The 15,447-nt window shown below is 39.4% G+C and overlaps 1 pseudogene; it reads right to left on the bottom strand.

Annotated features, from left to right (window-relative positions):
• The window catches only part of LOC140198606 (parathyroid hormone 2 receptor-like), a 115,164-nt pseudogene that overhangs the window by 54,111 nt on the left and 45,606 nt on the right, over positions 1-15,447 (bottom strand).

Raw genomic sequence — 15,447 nt, 5'->3', positions numbered from 1 at the left:
AGCTTTTCCTCAACTCCGTTCTAAATGGCCTACCCCTTATTCTCAAATTGTGGCCTCTGGTTCTGGAGTCTCCCAACATCGGGAACATGTCTCCTGCCTCTAATATGTCCAATCCCTTAATAATCTTATATGTTTCAATCAGATCCCCTCTCATCCTTCTAAATTCCAGTGTATACAAGCCCAGTCGCTCCAATCTTTCAACATATGATAGTCCCGCCATCCCGGGAATTAATCTCGTGAACCTACACTGCACTCCCTCAATAGCAAGAATGTCCTTCCTCAAATTTGGAGACCAAAACTGTACACAATACTCCAGGTGTGGTCTCACCAGGGCCCTGTACAACTGCAGAAGGACCTCTTTGCTCCTATACTCAACTCCCCTTGTTATGAAGGCCAACATGCCATTAGCTTTCCTTACTTTCCCCACAATCTGCCCAAATCACATAGTAATTAAGTAAATCTGCAAGCAGAGGAAAATAAACATTTTAAGAACACTTTACCATTCTGTTGAGATTAGTGCTAGTTCTTAACTATACTGGCAAGAATCAGACCCTTTTGTTGTGAAATATCATTGCAAATGACCAGCTTATAGGCAAATCCTTCAACAGAACAGTAATGTACAATCAGTGGTCAATATATTAGGTACATCCTCTACTTAATAAAGTGACCACTGAATGTACGTTCATGGTCTTCTGCTGCCGTAACCCATCCACTTCAAAGTTAAACATGATATACTTTCAGAGATCTGCTTCTGCACATCACTGTTATGACACCTGGTTATATGAGTTACTGTTGCCCTCCTGTCAGCTCGAACCAATGTGGCCAATCTCCTCTGACCTCTCTCATTATAAAGGTGTTTTCACCCATAGGAATGCTGCTCACTGGATAATTTCTTGGGGTTTTTTTGCACTATTCTCTGTGAACCATAGAGATAATTGTTTGTGAAATCTTAAGAGATCAGCAGTTTCTTATATACTCCAACAACCCCATCTGGCACCAAAGTCAAAGTCACTTAGATCACATTTCTCTCCCATTCTGACATTTGGTCTGAATAACAACTGAACCTCTTAACCATGTCTGCAGCCTTTTTATGCTTTGTTGCTGCCACATGATTGGTTGGTTAAATATTTGTATTAACAACCAGATGTACAGGTGTACTTATAGAGAGGCCACAGAGTGTATACTCACAGTATAGTACTTGTCTGTTGCAGCAACAATAGTCGTGACTTTTACTTCGTCCACAGGAGAGTCATAAGTTTCTCCAAGATCTGAGAATAAAACACGGTCTTTGATAAAAACGCTGATGGCTCTGAGTATGAAGGAGGCAAACAGGTGCATGTGGATGTAATTCCTGGTGCAATGGAGTCTTCTATTAAGGTAAAAGACAGCAATTAATATAATCAGTGCATTTCAGCTTGAATAACTAAACTATTGCATGGATGTACATCCACAATACTTTACAAGGTTATTTTTCAACCAAGGCCATTTTCCATCGGGATCCAGGAATCACTAGTACTTCATTAGTGTCCGTCATTAGAATACAAATATGAATTTCTATTGATCTATACCAACTGCGTGCCAAAATTCTGAAGAAGTGCATGTTTCACAATTCAATAGTTGCAATTACAAAAACTGAAATAGCTATGAAACTTGTTGGGTGCTGTTGTGGCATCAGTTGTCAAATTTCAGAAATGTGTGTTTCAGGATGAATCCAAATCAGGACCTGATGCTGCACAGGCTGGATACATGAACCAGGAGCAAGATTAGGCTACTTAGCTTCTTAAGCCTGTTCTGACATTTAATAAGGTCAAAGTGATCTAACTGAGTTCCCAATTTTGCAATCCTTCCCATGGTAATGTAACACCTCTGATATCTATCTGAACCTTAAAATATTCAAAAGTACTGCTTTCACTTCCCTTTGAAGAAGAAAGTGCCACAGACTCTCAAATTTCTGGGAAGAAAAAAAGTCACATCACCTCTGAATTAAATACAGTAAGCAGCCACTTATTTTTTAAATAATGCCCTTCAGTTACAGTATAAATTCTCCCTGAACTGAAAACATTCTTGCCACATCCACTTTGACAAAACCGTCATGTATCAACCAAGTTACCACTCACACTTTGTTACTCCAGCAGATAAAATCAGCCTGCCCAGCTTTTGCCTTCAGCTGTTAGTCTGGTAAACCTCCTCAGACTGCTTTCAGTAAGATAACATTTTTTTAAAAAAAAATAGGTAGACCAATATTGTTCAAAATTACAACCAATGCATTGTATAACTGAGATATAAACCTGACTACTTTTGTATTCAATTCCCCAACAAAGAACAGTTTCATTCAACTAATATTTTTCCTTACTTGCTGTTCTTGTGAATCATACACTAGAACACACAGATCCATCTGCACTTCAGAATGCTGTATTCTCTTAACATTTAGCTAATGTCATTTATTTCTATCTTTCACACCAAAAAAAAATTCAAAACTCATCTATCAGTTCCTTCAGAAATATGTGTTTCAGGATGAATGGTGTGTTTGTCAAGGTCAAGAGCTGGTGCTGCAATGTAGCAGCACGGGTCAGACACCTGAGCCAGGAGCAGGAGAAGGCCACTCAGCTCGTTCTGACATTTAAGATCAAAGTGATCTAACTGAGATCCCAGCTTTGCAATCCTTCCCATGGTAATTTCTACACACATTATACTTCATCCAGTTGTATGTAGTTTCTACTCCTCTTCTCATTGCTATATTGACCTGTCTGCCTTTGACTTTCTCCACTGCTGCAGTCCCTTGTATGTCTTTATTTTCCATCCCATTTACTCAAACAACTTGCATCACTTGGTGGCCTCCTCATGACTTTGTTTCCTACCTATCGTTGTATTCGTAGTAAATTTAGTAACCATTCTTTCATCCAAGTTATACACAATATTTTAAAACCTCAGAATCAACCCTCCACCCTATCCTCTCAAACATCACCAAACACAATTGTGCCTGTGCTACCAAATACCAGAGCTCTGAAATTCCCTTTCTAGGGTCTGCCTCTCCACTTCTGCCTGCTCTTTTAAGATGCGCTTTAAGACCAAAATCTTTTATTAAAGTTTAGGTTGACTGTTCTAGTATCATGTTACATATCCTCGTTAAAGAGCTTTCTCCATCCTTCATCACATCCCTTTGTTTTTAAGTCCTTTCCTCCTTTTTAAACTATTCAGTGACAGTCAACATGGCTTTGTATGGAGCAGGCCATACCTTACAAACTTGATTGAGTTTTTTGCTAAGGTGACAAAGGAATTTGATGGGAGTAAGGCAATAGACGTTATTTACATCAACATCTAATGTGTTTGATAAGGCTAATTCAGAAGATGAAGACGTGTGGAATCCAGCATGAACTGCAAGTCTGGATTCAGAAATGGCTAACCCATAGAAGACAGATAAAAGCGGTGAAAGGTCGTTGGTCAGCACCAGTAGTGTCTTGCAAGGATCAGATGCTAGGACCACTGTTGTTTGTGATATATATCAGTGTATTGGAAGAAAGTGTAGATGGGTGGATTAACATGTTTGTAGATGACACTAAGATCGGTGGAGTTGCAGGCCTTGTCAAATGCCTTGCTAAAATCCATGTAGACACCATTCACTGCCTTGCCTTCATCAACTTTCCTTGTAACTTCCTCGAAAAACTTTATAAGATTAGTTAGACATGACCTACCACACACAAAACCACACTGACTATCCCTTATCAGACCATGTCTTCCAAATACTCATATATCTGGTCCCAAAGAATACCTGCAGATAACGTTTTCACTACTGATGTCAGGCTCACCTGCCTATAATTTCCTGGTTTATTTTTAGAGCCTTTTTTAAAACAGTGGAATAACATTAGCTCTCCTCCAATCTTCCAGTACCTCCCCTGTCTTTAAGCATGATTTTAACATCTCTGCTTGGGCTCTGCAATTTCCACACTTGCCTCAAGGGAGTACCTTGTCAATCCCTGGTGATTTATCCAACCTAATTTGCTTCAAGAAAGCACACACTTCATCCTCAGTATAGGGTCCATGACTTCGCTGCTGCTTTGCCTCACTTCTATAGACTCTAATCCATCTCCCGAGTAAATATAGATACAAAAAAAAATTGAGAACGCCCCCATTTCTATTGGCTCCACACATAGATTATCATTCTGATCTTCTATAGGACCAATTTTGTCCCTTACAATCCTTTGGCTCTTAACATACCTGCAGAATCCATTAGGATTCTCCTTCACCTTGTCTGCTAGAGCAACCTCATGCCTTCTTTGAGTTCTCCTGATTTCTTTCTTAAATGTTCTCTTGCATTTCTTACACTCAAGTACCTCATTTGTTCCTGCCTGCCTATATCTGCTGTGCACTTCCTGTTTTTTCTCTCTTGAGCAGGGCCTCAATCTTTCTTGAAAACTAAGGTTCCCTAAATCTGTTATCTTTACCTTTTTATTCTGACAGGCACATATAAGTTTTGTACTCTCAAAATTGTACTCTTGAAGTCTTCCCACTTAGCGCATGCTCCTTTGCCAGAAAACAGCCTGTCCCATTCACAGTTGCCAGGTCCATTCTGATACCATCAAAATGGCTTTTCACTAATTTACGATTCTCAACCCAAGGACCAGACCTATCCTTTTGCATAATTACCTTGAAACTAATGACATTGTGATCAGGAGATGTAAGGGGGGGGGGGAGGGAACATCGACTCAGACCCTGAGAGGCCTGCGTTAGGAATTTTCATGCCTTACAAGGTTTAGATTGGAAGTCTGTGTGGGGCGCCACTCTTCGCACAGACACTAGAGCAATGTGACGTTAAGTGCCTTGCTCAAGCTCTATAAAACTCTGGTTAGGCCACACTTGGAGTACTGTGTCCAGTTCGGGTCGCCTCACTATAGGAAGGATGTGGAAGCATTGGAAAGGGTACAGAGGAAATTTACCAGGATGCTGCCTGGTTTAGAGAGTAAACATTATGATCAGAGATTAAGGGAGCTAGGGCTTTACTCTTTGGAGAGAAGAAGGATGAGAGGAGACATGATAGAGGTGTACAAGATAGTAAGAGGAATAGATAAATGGATAGCCAGGGCCTCTTCTCCAGGGCACCACTGCTCAATACAAGAGGACATGGCTTTAAGGTAAGGGGTGGGAAGTTCAAGGGGGATATTAGAGGAAGGTTTTTTACTCAGAGAGTGGTTAGTGCATGGAATGCACTGCCTGAGTCAGTGGTGGAGGCAGATACACTCGTGAAGTTTAAGAGACTACTAGACGGGTATATGGAGGAATTTAAGGTGGGGGTTATATGGGAGGCAGGGTTTGAGGGTCAGCACAACATTGTGGGCTGAAGGGCCTGTAATGTGCTGTACTATTCTATGTTCTATGTTCAAGGACACAAATACGCTGCCACAGCTTAGGCTTGAACTAGCGACCTTCAGATCACTAGATGAACGCCTTGACCACTTGGCCACGTGCTCAACACAGGAGATGTAAAGCGTTCCCCTACACCAACTTTTGTCACCTGCCCTATCTCTTTCCCTAATAGGAGATCAAGTATTGCATGCTCTCTCATTGGAAATCTTATGTATTGATTAAGAAAACTTCCCTGAGCACATTTGACAAATTCTATCTCATCTAGTTCTTTTATGGTATGAGAGTCCCAGTCAGTATGTCAGAAGTTAACTATAACTATCACTAACTATAACAACTTCATGTTTCTCGCAACAGTCTATGATCTCTCTACAAATTTGTTGCTCTAAACCTCATAAACTGTTGGGTGGTCTATAATATAACCCCATTAAGGTGGTCATACCTTTCCTATTCTTCAGTTCCACCCATAAAGCCCCGGTGGACCAGTTTTCAGGTCTGTCCTGACTAGTAACACCACCCCTCCCCCTTTAATCCCTCCCCCTTTAATCCCTCCCACTCCATTGCATTTAAAACAATGGAATTCTGGAGTATTGAGCTGCTAGTCCTGCCTCTCCTGCAACCAAGCCTCACTAATGGCTACAATATCATAATTCCATGTGTTGATCCATGCCCTGAGCTTATCTGTCTTTCCTACAATATTTCTTGCATTGAAATATTGTATTTCCTACAATATTTCTTGCATTGAAATGTTTAGTATAAATTGGCATCAAGATCCACAGAACAGAAGGTGGTACGGTAGCATAATGGTTAGCACAATGCTTTACAGTGCAGGTGACTTGGGTTCACTTCCTTCCATTGCCTGTAAGGAGTCTGTATGTTCTCTCCATGAATGTGTGGGTTTCCTCTGGGTTCTAGTTTCCTCCCTCAGTCCAAAGACCCACCGGTTGGTAGGTTAATTGTTTTTTGTAAATTGTCCCATGATTAGGCTTGGATTAAATAGGCAGTGCAGCTCAAAGGGCTAGAAGGGCCTACTTTGTGCCGCATCTCAATAAATAAATAAATAAACACACAAATATCATTGTCCTTGCAGAGGAAACCATTCACACTTAAAAAAGATAGGTTGAGCAGCATTTGTGAGGGAAATATACCGGTTGATGTTTCACATCACTTTGTTTCTTTGAACCTATGAACAGTCCCTTCCTATCATACACACTTATTTACAATTTATTTTAAATTCTAGCAATTATGGATTAAGTACTCAGTCTATTTAATGACAATGGCTTTAACCTATTGTTTTAGTGTTATCTTTTGATCACTGGAAGCTATTGATGGTGAATCTCAGCTCTTCCTGTAATTTATAGATAACTGACATGGTTCGCAATCCTCAGAGCGTTCTTATTTTTATCATTGTTGCCCTAATCTAATACTCAATTCCTTCATACTGGGCCAATATCGAAATGACATAAACATGGTGAAGTTAATTTAACTTGCAAGATCAAGATCTTAATAATGTGAAAAGTCGTTGATGGGTTTGGTGAATTGTAATCCTGACCAAATATATTGTAATAATTCTCTGATCTGTAAATGTTTTATTTATAGATTTTTCCTATAACACTGCTGATTCTTTAACTTGTGTGTTGCATTTACAAATTTACTTAGCACACCAGTCTGAAATGTGCATAACACATTTCAGCAAGCCTCTTCAAATGAAAAAAATCTGTTTAATAAAACATTTCTAGGAAAACGACCCTTTCGTAAATTGAGGAACTGTTGTATATGATAAGAGTTTACACAAAGAATGAAATCTGTCCCTGACCAAGAATAATTATATTCTAATGTTTCTTCAAATACAATATTTGATCCTGCATTATACAGTACTTGCATTGCTCCAGAACATAATAGGTCTTTCTGCTACAGTTGTGACTTGGCTAAAATCCAGGATTATACATTGGTGTAGGGATATTTCTAATATCTGCTAAATTATAGGAATCCAGTGGGAGAAATTATGAGGAATTTCGGGATCGACAGACATACAAAATAATATAGATAATGTAATCCAAGAAAGATTGACGAGAGGCTATTCAAAAACACATCAGATATTTCTAGTGACTCAGTTAATTTACTAGATCATCGGGAAAGTCAAGAACAATTTACTGAAAGTGGTTGATTTGTTGTTCTCCTATAATTAGCTTCAGCATGGCTGAGCTGGCCAAGGAAAATGCTATGAAAATGCTTGTTGTTATTTGGTGACTCATTTAAGAGATGTATTTGTACATGGATGAAGTCAGAATGGATTCAAGCATTACTGTTGGTGCACAACAGTGACTGATAAAACGCTACCCAGCAAAATGGGCATTTAGTTTTATAGAATTTAGTAATATAGTTTTTCAATGATTCTATTGTATTTGTTCTACTGTGAATGCCTGCAACAAAATGCATCTCAGGGTAGTATATGGTGACATATATATATACTTCGACAAATTTTATTTGAACTTTGAACTTTGATTTAAAATCAGTCACCACTGTCTGGATGGGAGAATATTATGAAATTTAAAACTTGGAATATTATTGTTTATATTACCATCAGGAACTTAAGCCCTGCTAACAAAACAAATCTGTGTTTTAAAACTGTCATTAATTATGGATTGTGCTAAAATGTACAGAATTCATTGCAAAAATTTACTTCTGAAGACACTACTCTTTATTCCATAACAATATGTTTAATTACCTATCAAAATAATAATTAACTACACATCACAGCATCGTTCAAATATTATGAATTTTTAGCACAGTAAGTTCTTCTGTTCTAATATATAGTTTTATTCTTTTCTGGAAGGATTAATTTACTCAGAGCCTTTGATGAGTGTTCTCAGTGAGCTCCAGTGAATGAAGTCCACTTTGCGGACAATACGATAGGCCATTGTGGAAATAGAAAATTTCATCCAATACAAAAAGCTGTTACAATAATCAGGGGAAGGAATGCTGAACAAGCTTTGGAAAACTTTTGTAATTATTCTTTCAATTCGCTGTTGTGACTGAGACTAGAAAAGTGTGAATTAGACTATGATTGCACAGAGTTTGCTTCTTGCATAGCTTTTTAGTGTGATAGGGCCATTTTATTAAAAATAATAATATAATTGGCTTACATGGCAAAGGGTGGAAAACCACTTGAGATCTCTACAACATATGCTTTCAAACTTTTGTCATTTTCTTCTTCAATGAACTAAAAACAAGATATTATCTGAGTGACAACAAATTTTTGCCCTTTTATTGTCTTCATTATTTCTGAACACTAATTCCTTTAGTGGTATCCTAAAGGTGGTTGTGATACTCTCACTACTGTTGGCACTGACCCCAGCAAAGGCTCCTGGTTGACATGATTCAATGTTCTACGTAATGTTGACATTACATCTGAATTACATTCTGGAAAGTTGTTCCTCCCATGAATAGGGTATACTTTGGAACTTCGTCTCTGAACAACAGAGTATCACAAGCACCTTTAGTATACAGCTCCAATTCCCCAGCCATTTGTTGTTTTATGGTAAATTTATCCAGAAAATTAGTTAATAATGTTAATTGTTTATGGAAATCATGACGCATTTGAGCAGTTTATTCTCACTACTTTAATGCCAGAATCCTCTCAGAGAGACTTGCAGAAAATACATAGGAAGTGTTCAGAAATAACGAAGACTAAAACAGGTCAAAAATTGTTGCCACTGAGATAACACCTTGCCTTTAGTTTATTGAAGAAGAAAATGGCGAAAGTTTGAAAGCATATGCTGTAGAGATCTCAAATGATTTTTCACCGATTGCCATGTAAGCCAAATATATTATTACTTTTAATATTGTGATCCTATCACACTAAAAAAGCTATGTGCGAAGCATGAAATAGGGATACAACAATTTTGCCCTTTTCTTATATGTTCAGTTTCTTTTATCTCGTTTGGCAAAGAATACATGAGCAGGAAGACTTTGTTAAAAGAAACAAAATCCTATTGAAGCCACAGCTGATGTAATGTGTAGTTTTGGTCACTGTATTACAGGAAAAAATGATAGTACAAGAGAAGGTGTAAAGCAGATTTATAAGGACTTCGCCGAGATCACTGAATTTTAGCTATGAAGGGAGATTAGCTAGATCGGGACTGATTCCTTTGTCTGAAGGGAAACTTAATCTAGGTGTGCAAAAATTACGAGAGATTCAAACAAGGTGAGTTGGAATGATCTATTTTCTCTAGAAGTATGGTCAGCAATCAGGGGATAAAGATTGAAAATAGTTGGTAGATGAATCAAAGGTGAGTTGAGGAAAAAAATCCATTCAGAGTTCCAGTGGGGACCTGGAACTCACTGCAGAAAGAGCCACCATCAGATTTAAAAGCATCTGAATGAGCATTTGAGGAGTTAGGTTCACAAGGTTACAGACTGAAAGCTGGGAAATGCAGTAGGGCTAAATTGATCTTGTAAGCTAGCATAAATATGTTGAGCCAAATGCCCGCCTTTATCTTAAATTGCTTGATTCTGTGATTCAGAGTGATTCACTTTCAAACCAACCACCTAGTAGTTGGGCTCAATGTGATTATTCAGCAGCATGGTCCTGAGCCCAGGACTGTTCTACTGAGCTCTTTCACTCTGCCCTCTGTTCCTCAGGAACACCTGCACGATTTTTCATTCATTCCATTCTACGTACTTTATATAGCACTTTTATTAACCAGGATAAATTACAATATTCACCCTGTTAAATTCCTCCTGAGTATCAAAATTGTGATGGGTGGATGAAAATTCATCTTTGTACTTACTTGAAGTATCCCATGATCATAAATGCTACTGTCAGTGAGCTGAGTGAAATGGCATATCCGAAGGTATACATCACCGACAATCGCTCAAAAATTTCCTGCTGAATAAGAATAAATATATTAAAAGGTTGAAAATACTTAGTAAATAATTCATATTGTGGAGTTTTTCATTTTTGTTAGTTTTCTGGAAAATTCAAAACAGCATTATTAAGTACCGTTTAAAATTAGGTTTCAGTGTTAATTCACAATAGATTGTAACAGTAATTTATGACCCACAACATCACAGTAAAGGATGTTTTAGTAGTACTTGTTTTTGCAAGTTGAAGGTTTGTATGAAGCACTCTGAATAATTTGTCCATGTTTGGTTTTGGCTTTCCACTAACTTCCACTTCCCATCATCTTCACAGTGTCGATAGGCAAACCCTGCAAACCAATGGAGAAAAATAAAAACCCTTTGTTTTTAACCTGCTGACGGCCATGTCTCTTCTGGCTGACTTGATTTTTGCTATTGGTATTTAATAATCTGTTAAAATTAGTAAATATTGTTTCAAAGCACAGTACCATCATGATTAAGGTCATGCAAGTAGCTCGGGCAAGGAACTGCCGTCAACTTTCCTGGGACACCTTTTGGCCAACATGTTAACCCATCCCACTCTGGAGAGCAAGATCCATCTGTAAAACGACAGGATATCATAAAAGCAAAGAATGCAGCAAGTACATTACCAAGTTTATAAAATACGTACAGAAGAACTCAAATGCAAAAACCAGAAAATGCTGAACACATTCAGCACATTAAACAACCTCTGTGGAGGGAGATACAGAGTGAACTCTCCAGTGCATAGCCTCCCATCAGAACTGGGAAAGGTTATAAATAACAATTTAAGACACAGGGAAATAGTAGTGGAGCACCAGTCCAAGACCTGCAATGTACAAATGGCATACTAATAGGACTTAGCACTTAAAATCCAAAGGGATCAGGCAGTAGACGTAAGAGCTCCGATGACCATTTCTCTTGCCAAATAACCGCTGTTTTGAGATATACAGTTTTTGGAGGGAGCCAATCCCAGATTCTATACTTTTCTACAATTTATTTGGGGAGAAAGTTTTCTGACTGCATATGTAAGCCAGCTTGATAAGTTCCAGTATGTGGGATAATAAAATAGTTTTCAAAATTGAACTTTGCCTATTAATTTTTTGCGTAGTTTCAATGTTTGCTTAATTTATTTCCACAACTTCAGAACAGAATTACTGTTTGTTCAGATTACATCAATCGTTAACTGAACAGCAAACGGTTTAGAAACTACAAACTGAGATTTATGAGGGGTGATTGGTAAGTTTGTGGCCTAAGGTAGAAGGAGTCAATTTTAGAAAGCCTAGTACATTTATTTTTCAGCATAGACCCCCCTCCTACGTTTACACACTTAGTCCAGTGGTCGTGGAGCATATGGATCTTAGATCTCCAGAAAGTGTCCACAGCAAGGGTGATTGATAAGTTTGTGGCCTAAGGTAGAAGGAGATGAGTTATACAGCTCTCGTTACATGCACATACAGCTTAACTCCTTGATTGATTATGCAGAAAGTTTGGTTAATAACTCATCTCCTTCTTAGGCCACAAACTTATCAATCACCCCTGATGAGTTATTAACCAAACTTTCTGCATAATCACTCAAACAGTTGAACTGCATGTGCATGTAACGAGAACTGTATAACTCATCTCCTTCTACCTTAAGCCACGAATTTATCAATCACCCCTCGTATTATTGGTAACACACACAAAATGCTGGAGGAACTCGGCAGTCCAGGCAGCATCCATAGAACAGAATAAACAGTCGACATTTTGGACTGAGACCCACTCATCAGGACTGATGCAGGAGCTCCAAGATCCGCCGATTTTCTCGTCTTTGTTATTATTGATAAACTCTGGCTGGCCAGTCTTCTGCTACCTAAGTGTTGATATGGTAAAGTGTAACAAAAATTGTCTGGATATTTGTACTCATTTATGAGATTAATTCAAAAGATATAATAAAATACACTCAGTGGCCACTTTATTAGGGACCTCCTGTACCTGATAAACTGACAGCTGAGTGCAAGTTCATGGTCTTCTGCTGCTGTAGTTCATCCTCTTCAATGTTTGAGATGTTCTTCTACACATTGCTGTTGAAATTCAGGGTTACTGTCACCTTCCTGTTAGCTTCAACCGGTCTGGCCATTCTCCTCCGACCTCTCATTAATGGGGCACTTTTGCCCACAGAACTTCTTGGAGGGGAATCGATGCAGAAGAGTTTCCATGCCCCTCCATCTAACCCAATTACTCCAAGAGCCGAGCTGATTTGATGAGATCGAGAACAGCTTCCAGTAGGGCAGCCCAGGTCTATCAGGACACCCGGATTCAGGTCCCAGTACATAGTCCTCCTAGGTGCTAGGACAATTTAAACATTGGTGCAGAGAGACTGAAAGTCCAAGTGTTGGGTACGGAGGTGAGAGGCAGGCTGATCTCGCTCACTCTCCCGCGAATGTTCATTCCCTTCTCTGTGGCAAGGAGGCTGTGAACTGATCGGCTGCTTGGCGTTCCTTCTCCGTTGATGTGAAAACTGGGGACCAAGGCTTAACCTGAGCCTTCCCCAGCTGCTTCAGGAGCAGATCTGGGCTCAGTCTGATTTGGAATGCTGTTGGCTTCCTTCTACTGCTTGCACAGTGTTTTTTCCCCCTCTCTCTTCCTCTGTGCAGCGATTTCTTGTTTTTTCTGTGTTTTTTTTTAATTGGGTTACTCTAGTTCTTTGCTTTGTGACTACCTACAAATAGACAAATTTCAAGGTGTATAATTTATTTATATATTCTTTGATAATAAATATGCTTTGAATCTTTGAACTGACGCTCACTGGATGTCTTTTGGTTTTCTCTGTAAACTCTAAAGACTGCAGTGTGTGAAAATCCCAGCTCAGTTCAAACCATCCTGTCTGGCACCAACAACATTCCACAGTCAAAGTTACTCAGATCACACTTCTTCCCCATTTTGGTGTTTGGTCTGAATAACAACTGAGCCTCTTGACCATGTCTGCTAAGTCTTGTAACTTCAAAACACTAAATTAATTGGAAGTGTGACAAGAATACACATAGATAAGATGTTAGCTGTCCTGTGGAATCAGCAGTTGGTCTGCCACCTGTCTTCAGGAGAGAGAGAGATAAGGAAAACAATGGAGCAGTATTTGGAGATGTGTAATGAAGGGGAAGAAGAGCTGTCAAGAGCGGCTCCCTCTTTGAACCCTGAACAGTTTGAAGTGATGGACAGGCGATACCCTAGCAGGGGGATAAAAAGGGACAGGTTCGCTAAGGCAAGACGCACACGACACCCGAGGTAACGAGACCCTGGAAGCGGTGCGCCTCTCACAAGTCGGTGGGACGTACTGGGCCATAAACGCACAGGGTGGAAAGGCACAATCGGCGGGAACCTGGTGTGTGTCCACCCTTGCCTGGGTGCCAGGTTCAGCGCAGAGAAACGATCGTATCTGGAAATGGAGGGGTCACGGTTGGTGACCTCAGATGACATCACAAAGGACTCGCCCGACAGCTGACTGCGAAGGTCTGTGTGTGGAAGCTGTGTTGAATATTCATTCATTTTGCTCTCTCTCCTCCCCCCCCCCCACTGTCCATCGCCACGGCAACGATTACTGCGAACTGAACTAAATTGAACTGAACTTTTTGTCACTTTGAAACTGGTCATTTGCTCCTAGACAACGATAGAGCTTGATTGATCCTGTTATCTTAATTCTGTGTACATGTATGTTTATCATTGCTGAACTGTTGCATTCATTATCCTTTTGATTAGAGTACTGTGTTGCTTATTTCTTTAATAAAACTTTCTTTGTTCTAGTAATCCAGACTCCAACTGAGTGATCCATTTCTGCTGGTTTGGCAACCCAGTTACGGGGTACGTAACATAAGAAAGACACAGGAGTCTAACTTTGTGTTTACTTTAAGCGAGCATGTACATATCACGTGGAAGTGTGATGATGTATGCAATTCCCATGTTTCTACATGTAGCCCATAATGAATCATTTAAATGAACAGGAAAGCTTAATCAACTGATATATACATGTTGTGTCCTTGAGCAAGGCACTTAATCACACATTGCTCTGTGACAACACTGGTGCCAAGCTGTATGGGTCCTAATGCCCTTCCCTTGGACAACATTGGTGTCGTGGAGAGGGAAGACTTTCCAGGCGCAGATTCATGGTCTCACAAGACTAACGGATGCCTTTTATATATATATATATATATATATATATATATATACACACACACACACATATATATATATATATACACACACACACACACACACACAGTTACTCAAGCATTAATTAAATATTAAATACACAACAATGTCTGCATGCTTTTATGCATTGAGTTGGGGCCACATGATTAACTGGTCAGATATTTGCAATAACGGGCAGGTGTACAGATGTACCTAATAAAATGACCACTGATTGCAGTCAAAAGTAAAATAAACATGTCCATTAGAATAGGGTTTTAACATTTCTAGGTTTTGTATCCTGCAACAATCTCACACAAAGCTGGTGACAGTGGCTTCAAAGTATAACTCGTGGAATTAGGCTATTCAGCCCATCTCATCCATGCCAACCAGCGGGTGCCTTTCTATATTAAACATATTGCCTAGCACTTGGTGCATAGCTTTCTATGCCTAAATTAATTCAAGTACTCGTCTATACAATTCTGTCAGTGACTCAGCTTTAGCCACTCTCTTAGGTACCGTCCATACTATGTCCCTTCCCCTTCATATATATCCCCATTTAAATCTTTTTCCCCTTACCCTAAATATACGCCCTCTAATTTTATCTAACTCTGATCTGGGAAAGGTTTCCTGCAGTTTATCCCTCATAATTTTATATCCCCCAATCATATCTCCTCTTAAACTCCTCTGTTCCAAGGCAAAGAGAACATTACCCAGACTCTCTTCATAACTGAACTGCTCCATCCCAGGCAATGTTCTGATGAATATCCTCTCCACTCTCCAGTGCTGTCACATCCTTCCCAGTGTATCTTAGTAACCAGAGCTGCACACAATATTTCAGCTGAGTTCTGACTTTTTTTTATAATGTTGGAGTATAACCTCCCTTCTTCATTACTCATTGTGCTGACCAGTGAAGAACAGTATCACCTGCGCTTTGCCTAGAACCACATTATCTACCTGCATCACCATCTTCAAGAATCTATGGATTAATACTCCAAGGTCACTCTGTTGCTCAATATTGCCTGAGAGCCTGCCATTCGTGCATGC

This window comes from Mobula birostris, chromosome 6 (assembly GCF_030028105.1).
Source record: "Mobula birostris isolate sMobBir1 chromosome 6, sMobBir1.hap1, whole genome shotgun sequence".
Taxonomy (NCBI): Eukaryota; Metazoa; Chordata; class Chondrichthyes; order Myliobatiformes; family Myliobatidae; genus Mobula; species Mobula birostris.
This window is presented reverse-complemented; position numbering and strand designations above follow the sequence as displayed.